Consider the following 13,309-nt stretch of genomic DNA (forward strand, 5'->3'; position numbering starts at 1 on the left):
CCCTGTTGGAGAAGTTTTTGGATGTGCATAGGGATTTGATTCTTAGAAAGTCCCTTTCATCTATTTTATCCTCTCCTGGTTGTAGGGTTTTCAGGATGCTTGAAAGAATGTTCATGTTATGGATTAGGGCTTCCAAAGTTCTTCCAAGCTTTTTTCTAATGAAGGTTATTGTCCTTGGTTTTAATCGTAGGTCCTTTATCCACATTGAGTTGGTTTTTGTGTATAGTGTGAGGTGTGTGTCTTGCTTGAGTTTTCTGCAAAAAGTTTTCCAGTTCTGCCAGCACCATTTGTTTAAAAAGCTGTTGTTTCCCCACTTGACTGATTTCATTTCCTTGTCCAAAATCAGTTGACCAAAGGTAGATGGGCTGATTTCTAGGTTCTCAATTCCATTCCACTCATCTGTGCATCTGTCTTTATACTGGCACCACACTGTCTTGATCACCATGGCAACATAGTAGGATTTGAAATCAGGGAGTGAGATGATTGTGACCTTGTTCACTTTTTCAGGAGTGCTTTGCTTATTTGGGGTCTTTTTCCATTCCAGATGAAATTGAAAATTGCATTTTTCATCTCATTGATGAATGGAATTGCTATTTGTATTGGGATTGCTTTGAACTTATAGATTGCGGTTGGTAGAATTGCCTTTTTCACAATATTGAGTGTTCCTATCCAAGAGCAAGGTATATACCTCTATTCTTCAGGTCTCTTTTTTTCTTGTAGTAATGTTTTATAATTTTCTTTGAGTAGGTTTTTTGTGTTACTAGTTAGATTTACTCTCAAGTATTTAATCCTGTGATTAGCTATTGTGCTGGGTATTGTTTTTCTTAGCTCCAGTTCTGTATTCTCTTTGTCATTGTAGAGAAATCCAGTTGATTTTTGTATGTTGATCTTGTATCCTGCCGCTTTACAGGATTGGTCAACTATGTCCAGTAGTTTCCTTGTTGAGTCTTTAGAGTTTTCTAAGTATGCTATCATATCAGCTGCATATAGAGATATTTTTACCTCCACTTTGCCAATTTGGATACTCTTATTTCCTTCTCTTGTCTTATTGCTATATCTAAGACTTCAAATACAATATTGAATAGTGGAGGTGATAGTGGGCATCCTTGATGAATTCCTATTCTTAAAGGGAAATGTCTTTTATCTTTCTCCATTGAGAACAATGTTGGCTCTGGGTTTGCATAAATACTTTTTACTGTGTTGAGGAAATTCCACTCTATTCCTATTTTGTTGAGTGTTTTAATCAGGAAAGGGTGTTGGATTTTATCAAAGGCCTCTTCTGCATCAATTGATAGGATCATGTGGCTCTTGTTCTTTGCTTTGTTAATGTGATGAATTACGCTGATTGTTTTTCTTATGCTGAACCATACTTGCATACCTGCTTATGAATTCCACGCACGCGGTCATGGTGAATTAGTGTGTGTGTGTGTGTGGTTGGATTCTACTGGCCAGGATTTTATTCAGTATTATTGCTTGTATGTTCGTGAGAGATATTGGCCTATAGTTTTCTATTTTGGTGGTGTCTTTACCTGACTTTAGTAACAAGAATATGTTTGCTTCATGGAATGAGTCTGGGAGAATTCCAACTTTCTTTTGTTTTCTGAAATATGTAGAATTGGTGACAGTTTTTCTCTGACTGTTTGATCAAATTCACTTGTAAAACCATCTGGCCCAGGGCTTGTGTGTGTGTGTGTGTGTGTGTGTGTGTGTGTGTGTGGTGTGTTTGTGTGTGTGTGTGTGTGTGTGTGTGTGTGTGTTGGAAATTGCTGTATTGCCTTTTCAGTTTCTTCTTTGATAATGGGTCTGTTCAGGTGTTAGATTCTGGTCTGTGTCAGTTTAAGTAGGTTTTGAGTTTCTAAGCATTTTTCCATTTTCTCTAAGTTTTTTTATTTTTTAGTACAGTTTTTCTTAATATTTCATTGTTAACTTTTGTGGTTTTTCTTTCTTTTCCTTTTTTAGTCTTGCAAGTGGTTTTTGTTGACCTTTTCCAAGAACCAATCCTGGTTTTGCTGATGGTTTCATTTGTTCATCTCTTTTCTATTTCATTTATTTCTGTGTGATTTTTATAATGTTTTGTGTTGTCTATTTCCTTTTTCAGTTTTGTTAATATTTGTCTTGCATATTTTGTAGCTCTATCATTTGGTGCATAGATATTTGTTATTGTTATGTCCTCTTATTCTACTGACCCTTTAAGCATTATGTAGTAATCTTCCTTGTTTTTTGAGATATTTTTGCATTGAAATTTAGTTTATCAGAGATTAATATTGTTACTCCTGCTTTCTTTTGTCTTTTGGTTTCCATTTGCTTGGTATATTTTTTCCCCCCACCCTTTTATTTTTAGTCTTTATCTTCACTTTTCAGGTGTGTCTCTTGTAGACAGCATATTAACAGATTTTATTTTTTTATTCAATCTGCTACTCTTTTTCTATTGACTGGTGCATTTAAACTCTTCACATTCTGTGTGATTATTAAGAGGCAAGGTTTTATTTCTATACTTTTATTGAATTCATTTTGGTGTTGTTGCTGGTTACTTTTCTCCATCCCACTTTTTGTGGCACCTCTGCAAGAAGGAAGTCTCTCAGTGTTTCCCTCAAAGCTAGTATTGTTTTTACAAACTCCCTTAGGTTCTGCTTTTATGAGAATATATTGATCTTTCCTTCATATTTGATGGACAGTTTTGCTAGTATAGTATTCTTAGTTGACAGTTGTGTTCTTTGAGTGTTTGATATATGTCATTCCTCTCTCTTCTTGCTCACATGGTTTCTGCTGAGAAATTGGCACTTAATCTTATCTGCTCTCCCTTATAGGTTACTCTTCGTTTTTTCCTAGCTGCTTTCAGAATTCTCCTTATCTTTAGTTCTGACAAATTTAACTGTGATATGCCTTGGTGTTTATCTTTTGTGGTCTATTCTATGTGGTGTTCACTCAACTTCTTGAATATATGTTTTCTCATTCTTCATCATGCCTGAAATGTTCTTCTAGCAATTCTTCCACAACTTTCACAGTGCCTTTACTTTTTCCTGTTCTTGGATTCCGAGTATACACAGGTTATTCCTTTTGATGGTGTCCCACATTATTCTTAGGCTTTAGTCTTTTTCTTTCCTTTTTTATTCTTATTTTTGTTCTAGCACTTCAGTGGTGACAATTCTATCTTCTCTTTCACCGCTTCTGTGTTCCATCTCTTCAACTCTGTTCATATGTCCCTCTAACATGTTGATAGCATCTGAAACATTGGTCTTCATATTTTAGATTGTGATTTCTTATTTTTCCAGAGCCTCTTATGCCTTGTTTGTTTAATCTGCATTGTTTTGATTTTTTTTTTTTTCATGTTCCTCTTGGTTTTTTGCTTTCAGAGTCCTGGAATTCTTCAAGTTTGTCTTTCATCCACTGAAAATATTAAATCATTGTTCTTTTCAATTCTGTGTCAGAAAGTTTCATTAGACTTTCTGGCTTCAGGAAATCCATTTATAGTGTATCACTTTTTGGTGTTGACATCTTGCTTTGGGGTTGTATAGGCTGTGAAGTAGCCTGCTTCCTCCATGACATTACTGTGGTAGAATTTTTCCATACCTAGGGTGATAGCAGGCTCTTCATCTGACTTCACTGCTCTAGAGGAGGGTGGAGTAGCTACCCTGCCTGAGATTCTCTCTGAACTTTTGACTCAAGGGAAGACTTGCTTCAGTTCAGGAGAGATAAGGCCTGTGAATTAACAGCCTCCTCTGTCAGACAACTTCTGTAGCTAGGCCAGTCTAATGTGCTCTGGACTAAAGGAAGTTCACACTTTAAGAGGGAAGAGGAAATGAAATGGGTTCACCTGTAATAATGATGTCTCTGGTGCAGTTCAGATGGCCAGCTGTGGCTCGTCCTCAATGTTTTGGGGCTGGGGCAGTCAGGCTGTAGGGCCTGGCCCTCCAGATGGTGGGGTCAGGTCATCTAGATAGTGGAGGTAGGACATCCAGGCAGCGGGGGTAAGGTCCTTCAGGTGGCGGATGCAAGAGACCAGGAGACAGGGCCAGGGGCCTCAAGTGGGAGTGGCAGTGTCATGGTCCTCCAGGCAATAGACCAGTTTAAGACACACTAAGAAATTTTTAATACAGGTACCTAGTTAATTGACTGGATATGTGGCACAGAAGTTATGTGCATAGAGGCAACGTCTGTAGAAGCCTGTCGTCTTTGATCTTCTGCAGAAAGCACTTCATACCCTCCTCACTTTCAGCAAGCAAAGTTGTGTATCTACATAATGCAGGTTGTTGATGAGTCTTCCTCCAATCTTGAGGCCACATTTCTCTTCATAGAGTCCAGCTTCATGAAGTATTTGTTCAGCATACAGATTGAGTGGATATGGGGAAATAATACATCTCTGATGCACACCTTTCCTGATTTCAAACCATACAGCATTCCCTTGCTCCATTTGAACAACTTCTTGATCTAGGTATAGATTTCTCATGAACACAAGTATTCTGAGATACCAGTTTTTCTCTGTGTTGTTATAATTTGTTATGATCATAGTCCAGTTTTTCAATTGTTTGCTTAACACACAGATTGAATTGATAGGGAGAAGGTATATTAACCTAATGCACAAGCCATTCAATATCACCTTGTTCTTTTTGAACTACTTCTAGGCCTGTGTATAGAATGGTTAAGTATTCTGGAATTCTCATTCTTCTCAATACTATCCATAGTTTATTATGATCCACACATAGTTGAATGCCTTCACATAGTAAAATACAGGTAAACATTTTTCTGGTATTCTATAATTTCAGCCAACATTCATCTTATGTCAGTACCTGTTCTATATGTCATCTTCCAAGTCCAGTTTGAATTTCTAGTAGTTCATCATCTATTTAAAAATAATCTTAGGAAATACTTTCTTTACATGTGATATTAATGATATTATTTAATAATTTCTATCATCCTGGAAAGGGTTAAACCATGCTGCTCCTTGGAGGCAAGGATTCTGAGGCTTTGTCTGACATACATTGGTCATGTTGTAAAGAAAGACCAATCCTTAGAGAAGGACATCATGCTTGGGAGGGTGGAGGGCAGGCACCGGAGGGGAAGGCCCTCGAGAAGGTGGGTTGATTCGGTGACTGGGGTAATCAGGATGAGTGTGTCGGAGACAATGAAATTGGCACAGGACAGAACAGAGTTTAGGGCTGTTGTACATAGGGTTGCTATGAGTTGCAAGCGACTCAATGGCACATAACAACAATAATAACTAGTTTGTTAGGTACTGTCTACTTGGTTTTGATTCATAGCAATCCTTTGAAGAGATCTGAACACTGATAAGGATCTCTTCCAGTCAGTTGTTCAGAGTGTTTTCTTAGCTATTGAGTACATTTAAGACTGTATTTGTTGAAACACATCATTTACTAATCCCATCAATTCCTTGAACAACCCTCTGCCCAATGCTTACAGTGAAGCTTGGACTTCTTTCTTCTCTATCATTGATTTTTATCATAAGTTACTTCTGGAAATGGCTCAGTGTCATCGATCAAGTATTTCTGGTACAGCATCTCCTTATATTCCCCTCCATCTTCTTTTGATGCTTCCTGTATAATTCAATATTTTGCCTATAGAATCATTCAGTTCAACTAAAGGCTTGAATTTGTTGTTCAGTTCTTTTGAGAAATGCCAAGTGTATTGATTCTTCCATTTTGACTTTCTAATTCCAGGTGTTGGCATATTTCATCATAATACTTTGCTCTGTCTTCTGTAGTTACCTTTTAAATATGTTCAACTCTCTTCGTCATTTATTTCTTTCATTTCAGCTTCTCTATGTTAAAGAAGTGTTTAGGAGTCTTTCTGACATCCATTTTGATCTTTCCTCTCTTTCTTGTCTTTTGCTTTCTTCATGGATGATGTCCTTGTTGTCATCCAACAGTTCATCTGGTCATCAGTCAATGAATCACATCCAAAAAATTCAAGTGGTATGAACTCAAGTTGTATTTTGGCTGCCATAGACTTGTTTTAATTTTTCAGTTTGTAATTGCACTTGAATATAGATAATTGATAGTCTATACCACAATTGAGTCCCTGGCCTTGATTTGAATGCTGATAATTGAGTTTATATCATTTCTTTCTACAGATATATTCAATCTGATTACAGTTTATTCCATTAGATGAGGTCCATGTGTGTAGTTATTTTGTTTTAAGGTATTTACAATTAATAAATAATTGAACAGACTCTATCATGTAATCTCTAGCCTTATTTCTTTCACCAACGTCATATTTTTCAGCTACCAGTCCTTTGTTTCCAACTTTTGCATTCAATTGCCAATTCTAATTAATACCTCTTGGTTACATATTAAGTTAAATTTATATTGCATAAATCAGCAGAAATCCTCAATTTCTTCATCTTTGGCTTTAGTGGTTTGTGCATATAGTTGAAAGTAGTTGTATTAACAAGTCTCTCTTGTGTGAATATAGATAGAACATTTTTTAATTTTTCTACTAGTCTATTTACAAAACTCAAATACAAATTTGAAGAAATTCTTTCAATTTCCCTTCCCTTCCTACCGTCATCAAACTGTACAACCCAATGATTAAACCCTCCTTCCCCCTGCAAATCCACATCTTTCTGCTTCCAGCCTCTCCCACCTCTCCTAGATTCTTATACTCATTCTACAATAACTTTTATACAGTATTTGTCCCTGTGGGACTGAGTTAGTTCACTCAGCATAATGCTTTCCAGTCTCTCCTAAGTTAGGTAATAATTTACAAAGTTATTGCTCCTGCATGCTGCATAGTATTCCATTGTGTGAATGCACCATAATTTCTCAATCCATTCGTTTGTGGTTGGACATTTGGAGCATTGTACATCAGGACTGATCTTGAAATGTTCTTTTTGAGGATGGATGAATGACACATCATTCTTCTTCAGTTTGTCATTCTTAGAATAGTCGTTGTCTGACTCAAAATGGCAAATAACAGTCCATTTTACAACAATGTTGTTGTTGTTGTTTAATGCCGTCGATGTATAGTATATATATATATATATATATATATATATATATATATATATATGTATGTATATATGTATATATATATGTATGTATATATGTATATATATGTATATATATGTGTATATATATATGTGTGTGTGTATATATATATATATGTGTGTATATATATATATATATATGTAATGTATAGTATATTTATACATTCCCTTTAATTTTTCACAGCTTCCATTTCCCCTGATACCTACTTCATACATTCCACATTCCAATTTTAATAGATATTTGCAGTTATTTCTCCTCATTTTCAGTCTTGCCACATTAGCAAATAAAAGTCTGTAATTAGATAAAAACTTTATTTCATCCAGATCATTAGAGGGCATACCACTTCTTCAGTCGCATTTTGAGTGCCTTCTAACTTGAGGGGCCCAATTCTGGCACTGTACCAAGCTGTTACAGTTGTTATTCATAGAGTTTTTGAAGGTGGGGTTTTAATGGTTTATTAAAAATGGCTTTCCTAGCCATTGACTTTGACTTTACCACATGACTGGGTGGGGACCCAAAATAGGGTTGTGTATAAACTAATCATTATGGGATTGATCAGTTTTTTTCCCCATCCCTTCAGTCTTAGTGTGATTTTGGGTATGTCACTATGAGCAAGGAAGAAGCAGAGAATGTAGTGCAAGTCTTTTAGGGTCAGAGTTTCATGTAACACTTAGACCAGGACTAACAGAAGAGCAGCAGTGCCTCACTGGAGAACCAGAAACCAACATGAAACAGAGCTGCCTTGGAATTGCTTCCCCATAGAAACAGAGGTAGGTACGTTTGCCTAAACCTGTTGGAAGACTCAAGGAGACACAATCATTGGCGGGACTACAGTTTTATAACACTGACATAAGTCCAGAAGCTTAAGATTGAAGGATAGTATCCTGCTGCCAACTTGAATTATAACCTGTTAACTTCTCTAATAAGCCCTCAAACCATGCGTATTGTTCTTTGTGATCTTTGTGTGACTACTGCTATGGATTTCAGACTAAGTAGTAGAGTACTACAATTAGTGTTAGAATTAATAAATATAGATACAGGAGCATGTAGAGCATATCTGACTTCTAACAGGAATTAGTTTTGTTCTGTGGAGGTTATTGTTGGGAACACTTTCCCTGTGGAGAGTTAATAGAGGTCAGAAGCAGCTGTCTTCATGCCACTCCTACTCATATTACATGGGGCCTATTATTTGAGATGGAGATGGTCAGTTGTGCCACTTAGTCTTTCATACCTTGGAAGCTCTCTTAAAACTTATCCACTGAGACTGACCCTGATGGTATTTGTAGTAGAGGTGGCAGAGCTTTCAGAAATCACAGTAACACATAAGCCACTATTGTATGGCAAATTGACAGATGAGTGGGGGGAAAAACACATAGGATAAATAATAACCCAGAAATAAATTCACCTACCTATGGACAGCTGATATTTGACAAGGAGCAAAATTCTTTAAGTGGGGAAAGGTAGCCTCTTTAACAAACATTTCTGGCAAAACCAGATCTCATTTTTGGAGAATTGGAACAAGATTCATATCTTACACCATGTTAAAAAACTAACTTGAGATTGATTAAAGACCTAAATGTAAAACAAAACCTATAAAGATCGTCAAAGAGAAAAATAGGGACAAATTTAGGGTCCTTAATGAAGGTGTAAGTTATGTGTTGTTGTTAGGTGATGTCAAGTCCAGAATGACTCATAGCAACCCTGTGAAGAAAACACCTGAACCCTGCCTTACCCTATGCCATCTTCATCATCTCTAACATACCTGAGCCCATTGCTTCAGTCACGATGTCAATCCATCTCATTGGGGGTAATCTTCTCCTTCACGGACCATCTTTTCTAAGCATGATGTTCCTTTCCAAGAAATAGCCTCATCTAGCAACATGTCCAAAGTACGAGAGATGAAGCTTCATCGTCTTTGCTTCCAAGGAGCTCCCTGGAAGCACTTTCTCCAAGATATATCTGTTTATTCTTTTCAGTATTCATGGGATATTCAGTATTCTGCTCCAGTCCCATCCTGTTGTCCTGTGCCATGATATTTGTATGCCTGATTGTCTTTATGGTTTATTGTTAGAGGTAAACATCTGTCTGTCAGTTTGTTACATTGGGGAGTGATTTACACATTCCAAATTATTTTATATCTTAGATGTGTATAGGTTGGCATGCTTATTATTTGCTCCTGCTAATACAGCACTTGTCTTACAGTCTGCTATACTGTTGTAGCTTGAGGGATACTATAATCCTAGAAGCTGTGCCTCTGGTGTCTTAAATAATTGAAGGGTCACCCCTAGTGGACAGATTTCAATGGAGTTCCTAGACTAAGACAAACTAGCAAAAGAATTGGTCATGCACTTCCAAAAATATAGGCCTTTGAAAACCCTTCGATGACTTAAGAGCCCACCAAATAGAACAAAAAATGCATAAACAAGATAAACTAAGTGACTAGAGTCTTCCAATATACTTCCAAAGACATTTGCAGAAGAGTGAAAAAGAGTAACTAGAGACTGAGGAAATATATTTGGCAATATGTATCTGACAAGGGGTTAATCTTTAAAATTTGTAGAAAATTTCAACATCCCAAAACAAAAGACAACTTTTTTTTTTTTTAAAAAGGGTAGGGGGGAGAGAGGACACTCAGATGGCAAATAAACACATGAAGATAGACTTAAGATGATCAGCTGTTTACTTACTCATTCACATTGCTGTCTAGTAAGAACGAACTCAGAATTGACCCTCCAGCAGGCTTCAAGGCTGTAAATAGGACTGGAGGAGATTGTCCCTCTTTCTCCTGCACAGAAGTTTTTAGATTCATATCTCCAGAGAGGTATATCTTTTGGGCTTGCAGGGCAACTCCCTTCTGACTAGGCCACCAGAGCTTCCTCATTAGATAGCATTGTTGTAACTCATAGTGATCCTGTGAACAATGGATCTGAACCCTGCCCTATTCTGTGCCATCCTGACCATCTCTGAAATACACGAGCCCACCATTAACAGTCACTGTGTCAGTCCATCTTGTTGAGGGTCTTCTCCTTTGCTAACCTTCTATCATTTTAAATATGTCCAAAATTTTCCAAGGACCATCCCCTCCTAACAGCACGCCCAAGGTATCTTTAGTGTTGTAAATCAGAACAAATAATGAGGTATCATCCCACTCCAACAACAAAATAAAAATTCAATACAACAGTAAACTACTGCTGGCAAAGGTGTGGAAAGTTTGGAAGGTTCATACACTGCTGATGCTGTTGTGGTTATGTCCTGTTGAATTTCCTGCAATTCATAGCAACCCTAGGTACAACAGCTCTGTAGCCTGCCCTATTCTGAGCCAATCTCACTGACTCTGACGAACCTACCCTCATTTTCCCCAGTTACTGTATCAGCCCATCTCATCCAGGGTCTTCCTCTCCTGTGCTGACCATCTACCCTTCTGAGGATTTTTAAACTTTATTTCACTCAGAAGGGTAGATGGTCAGTGCAGGAGAAGAAGACCTTGTATGATATAGATTTACATAGTGACTGTGGCAATGTGAGCAAGTGTGTCAGAGACAGTGAGATTGGCTCAGAATATAGGTTAGGATTCAGAGCTATTGTTCAGGGTTCAGAGCTATAGTTCATAGGGTCGCTATGGGTCTTAGTCAACTTGATGGCACATAATAATAACAAGAGCTTCCTTGCTGTGTTTACACAACAGTGTCTTAGTCTAAGCATATGTTTTGCATGAGCGCAACTAGGTGTTCTGGGATTCTACTTCTTCTCAATGTTAGCTATGACTTGTTATGGTCCCCACAGTCAAATACCTTTACATAGTCAATAAAGCACAAATAGACACAATAAAACACAAATTGAGGCTGATGAAAAGTAAAACAAGTCCACAATAAACAAGATATGATATTGAGTCTATCCCACTTGAACTTAAAAATCATCTTAACAATAGGTAGGAAGTATTAAGCACTAATGATCGAAAACCAAATGAGTTGTGGAATCAAATCAAGAATATCATCCATGAAAAGAGCAAAAGATCATTACAAAGACAGAGGATAAAGGAGAAAATAAAAATGGATGTCAAAATAGGCCCTGAAAATTGCTCTAGAGCACAAAAAGCCCAGGAGAAGATACATTGAAATAAAAGAGCTCAACAGAAAGGGCAAATTGAGAAGACAAATCAAAGTATTATAGCTGAATATACAGAGAGCTGGAATTGGAGACTACAAAGTGAAGAACTCGCTTGGCATTTGTGGAGTTTATAATGTAAAATTACATTTCTAGTCATTGAATTTGACTTTGCCGTGTGAATGGACAGGAATGTGTGAATAGTGTATGCTATAGCCTATCCACAAGGGGATTAGCTATTTCACCAATCTACAAGGATTGGCTTGTCTTGACATTAGATTGAGCAGATCCAGCCGCAGAAGGAAGAAACCTCACTGTCGGCAAAGAAAAACATGCAAGCGAATGTAACTCACCCTTCAGGACCAGAGCAACAGCCATAGCAGCCACAACAGAGAACCAGAGACCTGACATGAGACAGAGCAGACTTTGGAACCATTTGTACATCACAGATAGAACCAGAGCTAAGCTAAGAGACTGCCCAAGATTGTTGGATGACTAGGGCAGGAGTGGTGGGAGAGAACCAATATTGGCAAAACTGAGAGCTTTGTAATACTGGCTTATAGCTGTGAGACTCAAGTATGAAATTCTTGGGAGCTCATTTCAGAAACTGACCTGACTATAGTCTGCTACTAACATTGATTGTAATCTTTTTGACTTCCCCATTTTGTTCTATGTGTCTTTGAACTGTTGTGTTGGATTTTAGACCCAATGAAGCAGTAGGATTGGTTTTGAGATGAGTAGAAAGAGGTACGGGAGCATGGGGGTCATGTCTGATCTCAAAGAAATTGGTTTTGTGTTGTTGATGCTGTTGAGAGAAATAGTTACCCTTTGTGAAGTTGGCAAAGGTCAGACATGGCCATCCCCATGCAGCCTTTGCTCTTTTTACAGCATTTCTCAAGCTAAAAGAACTGAAAAACAAATTCAAGCTTTAAGATGCAGTACTTATGACAACAAATAGCAGAAGCAATGTGCAAGATCTTGAATGACGTAGGATGCAACAAAAAAGATGGAGAGAATACAAGAATCACTGTATTAAAAGAATTGCCTGATGCTGAAGAAGTAATGAAGAAGGTCAAGCTGCACTGAAGGCATTGGCAAGGAAAAAAACACACAAAAACACCAAAACAACCCAGGATTCAATGGAATACCAGCTTGCATGTTTCAACTAACAGATACAGCCCTGAGCATACTTACCACTCTATGCCAGGAAATTTGGAGGACAGCTGCCTGACTAACTGACTAGAAGAGATCCATATTTATTCCCAATCCCCAGGTAGGTGATCCAAAAGAATGTGTAAATCAGAAAAAGAATGTGCATATACAGAAATATCATTGATATCGTACCCAGGCAAAATACTGCTGAAGGTCATTAAAAAATGAAGAGTACATGTTGTGGTAATGTGGCATCAAGTTGCTTGTGACTCATAGCAACCCTATGTACAATAGCTCTGAACCCTGCTCTATCCTGTCCCAACCTTATTATCTCTGACACACTCCCATTATCCCAGCCACTGAAATCAATCTATTTCATTGAGAGTCTTCCTCTCTTGTGCTGTCTCTCCATCCTCCCAACATGATGTCTGTCTCCAAGGCCTGGTCCTTCATTGCAACATGCCCAGAGTATGTCAGATGAAGCGTCAGAATATGCCCCGAAGGAGCAGCCTGGTTTCACCCTATCTAGGACGAACTGGTTTGTTCTAGCAGTCCATGGTATGTTCAATACTCTTCTCCAGCACCATACCTCAAAGGCATCCTTTCTCTTTCTGTCATCCCTAGTCGTTTCCAGCTTTCTGACTCATAGCAAGTAATTGGGGAGAAAATTGGATCAGGCACACTTTATTCTCCAGTTTGACATTGTTACTCTTCAGTACTCTGGAGAGGTCCCTGAAAGCAGACTTTCCCAATACAATTCATCTTTTGATTTAAACATGCTTTGGACAGAATATTAAATGATCCAGGAAGCATTAAAAGAAGGAGGAAGGAGTAAACAGAGTTAATGTATCAACAATAATTGACTGACACAGTAGAACATCAAGAAACAACAAATATATGATCAAGAGGCAATGGTAATGAAGGAGGAAGTGTAGGCTGCTCTGAAAGAATTGGCAAAAACCAGGGCCCTAGGAATAGATGGTATACCAATTAACATATTTCAACAAACAGATGCTGTCCTGGATGTGCTCACCAAGTTGTGCCAAGAA

Source organism: Elephantulus edwardii, unplaced genomic scaffold, assembly GCF_000299155.1.
Source record: "Elephantulus edwardii isolate Elephantulus edwardi_28Jun2011 unplaced genomic scaffold, EleEdw1.0 scaffold00043, whole genome shotgun sequence".
In the NCBI taxonomy this organism is placed as follows: Eukaryota; Metazoa; Chordata; class Mammalia; order Macroscelidea; family Macroscelididae; genus Elephantulus; species Elephantulus edwardii.